The 3,003-nt window shown below is 48.1% G+C and overlaps 1 pseudogene; it reads left to right on the top strand.

The window, feature by feature from the left end:
• Window positions 1-384: 384 nt before the first annotated feature.
• On the top strand, window positions 385-956 carry LOC142008823 (small ribosomal subunit protein eS8 pseudogene; annotated as a pseudogene).
• Window positions 957-3,003: the final 2,047 nt, after the last annotated feature.

The following is a 3,003-nucleotide window of genomic DNA, read 5'->3' as shown; positions in this document are numbered from 1 at the left end:
CACTGGGCACTGTCTTCCAAGTGTCAGCGGCATGCATGCCCTATAATCCAAAGCAGGCTAGTTAGGAAATACCTGCTGCCCTAATGAAGAAATGAACAGAAAGCAGCAACCCCCTTATCTCATCCATATGTTACTTGGAGGGGGTTTCCTAGTTTACACTCCAGGGAATATGGGGCATCTGACTTAATTGCTCATTAGTGCTTGTGGCTGGCACAGTTAAACATGTTTTCATGTTTTGACTGCCTATTAGATCTCACTTAACTTGTTAGGATGCAGGAAGCAGTGTGAAAAACAGAACAAGGTCAGTGGCCCCTGGGAGAAGAAGGGAAGCAAGAAGAGAACTGAAAACGTAGGTGGTATCTTGACTCAGGAAAACTTCTCTGAATGGGTCTCTCTAGGGACATATGACCCAAACATCCCCTGACTGGGAGCATAAGGAAGCCCTGGCTCAAGAAGAGAAAATATGAAATAGGTCAACCTCCTGCCAACACCAAGATTGACCCGCACCAGATTTATGTGTAGAGGGTTCATGGTGGTAACAAGAAATACTGTGCTCTGCTGCTGGACTTTGGCAACTTCTCTTGGTGATCTACATGCTGCACCTGTAAGGCCAGGTACATTGAGGTGGTAGGCAATGCTTCCAATAATGAGTTGGCATAGCATCACTCTCATTGACAGCACCCACACCAGTGGTTTGAACCCCACTGCACCTTGCTCCTACACCACACTGACTCTTGAAGAGGAGGAAATCTTAAACATGTATCAATTAAAGAGGATCCAGAAGAAATATAAGTGGTAGAGCGCCAAGACCAAGCAGCATTTGGGAGGAGCCATTCCAGCAGGGACAGTGGCCTGCTTGCATAGAGTCCAGACCTGGACAAGCAAATGGCTCTATTTCAGAAGGCAAGAAACTAGAATTCTATTTAAGGAAGATTACAGCCAAAAAAGGCAAATAAATGTATTATATTCAGCCAAAAGGACCAAATAAAAAAAACCTACAATCTTGCTAAAAGAAAACAAGGATTTGGGGATCTCTGAAGACATTATAGGTAAACAGGGTCACTGGGGCCAAAGAGGGAAAGCAGAAGTGCTGGGAAAGGCCATGTGACAGAGGCACTGATTTGGAGGCTTTTTCCTGCATAGAGTTTAGAGGGAAGGAACAGAACCCAAGTCCCTCCAAAAGTGTAAGTGGGCTTTGAATTCTGAGATTGTCACTGAGCTCTACCACATGGGTTCTCCATGCCCAGCTGGAACTGAAGTGCACTGACAAAGGAGCAAGGGCAGTTTGCTTTCCCATGTTTTGTGGAGAACTACAGGGCTCCTGTCACCAGAGCTGTCATCCTCCCCTCTTTAACAAGCACTAGAGTCACTAAAAAATTTAAAAAGCAAAGAAAAAAAAACCCAGAGGGTGGCGTGGCTAAGCTATATATAGCTGTCACTGTGTACATGGTATCAGTACAAGGATTCTTCTACGGTTCAATGCATTATGCCCCTGACATACAGTGTCTATAAATAGACTCTGCTCTGACATTTGTTACAGTTATCAGTACTGAACCTGAATTTTCAAGTCGTGACTTCATTTTGCTTCTACAGAGTCAGTTGGGCAAAGGATGGTGATTTTGTAGCGTACATCAGGTCTCAAAAGAATCCATTACACAAAATGAAAAGCAGGAGTGGTGCCTGAGTGCGCAGTTTTCACTCATGATTAAGCCAAGACACAACAGTACACTTAACCAGTAGGTAACAAACTTGCCTTCAATTGCACTGAAAAGTTAAAGACTCCTACCACTCAAGATGTTGGCTTATGCTCCAAAAACCTTCAGGGGCTATATAATTCTGCAGCCCTGTTATAACTATTGTTCATTTTTCAGGAACGGTGTTTTTCCCTTTCACCACATAGTATATTTTGGAAAATACATACTAAGTCAGTGTTAGTAATTGTAGCTGTATAATGTAATTTTGCAGGAAGATTGTGCTTACGATGCGTGTCTCTGAAAACTTAAAAATGTTCAAAAATATCAGCAACACAAGGTTCAAGGCAGATAGACCCAGACCTGATCTTACAATGCTTTCACCACAGCATAACTATACTAAAGTCAAGGGAGTTCAGGCCTGTATGGGTGGGGGGACGGAGGAGAGGGGTGCAAATTCACCCCCCATGGATTGGTCCTACTGCTTCACTGCTCCACCCTTCCATGCTGACCCCCTGTCACTAGGGCAGGAGGTGGCAGTGGCAGGGGATCACCCACCCGCAACTTCCCTTGACCTCTTCCCTTCCGCCACACCACCCTGCACTCACCACTCAACGCTCCTGGACTGCTAAGGCCCACTGGGTGGCTGGCGGCCTCCCAGCTGCCCATGTAGAGGTGAGGCTCAGCAGACTCAGAGACTGAGGCAGAGCTCCATACGGTGAGTGCTGGGAGGGATGCCATGGGGAGGTGACCCCCTGTGGCTGCTGCCTCCACCTGCACCTGGCCCCTGTTCCAGGTAAGAGTGGGGCAGGTGCGGAGGGGTGGAGAATCTTCAGGTTGAGGTTGGCAGGGGCGTGGTCCTTGAGCTAAGCAGTGGAGTTGGGCAGGGGTGTTCAGGCTGAGTGGGGGAGAATGTGTTTGGGCAGGGGGATGTTGGGGCTTGCGGGGGAGGGGGTTCAGTCTGAGCAGAGGTGCAGTGGGAGGTCTTCAGGCCAAGTGGTGGGGGTTGGGGCAGGGAGGGATATTTGGGCAAGGGGGATTCAGTCAGAGCAGGGAAGAGTGTGTAGGGAGGTTTTTTAGGACAAGCTGGGAGTGGGAGGTTTCGGGCAGGGGGTATGGGCTCTTCAGGCCTAGTGGGAGATGAGGAGGCAGGGAGCAGCTGGAGCACAGAGAATGGGGGAAGAAGGGCAGGGCCTGCTGTGTTGGGGGTGGTCCATATTTAAAAAAATAAGAACCCCCACCTAGAAATTCCTGCATACGGGCCTGGAGTGGTTTCTGGTTTAAGTAAGTGTCAGAGTTCAGAATCAGATGT

This window comes from Carettochelys insculpta, chromosome 2 (genome assembly GCF_033958435.1).
Source record: "Carettochelys insculpta isolate YL-2023 chromosome 2, ASM3395843v1, whole genome shotgun sequence".
Classification (NCBI taxonomy): domain Eukaryota; kingdom Metazoa; phylum Chordata; order Testudines; family Carettochelyidae; genus Carettochelys; species Carettochelys insculpta.
The sequence above is the reverse complement of the archived record's forward strand: the minus strand, read 5'-3'. Positions and strand labels throughout refer to the sequence as shown.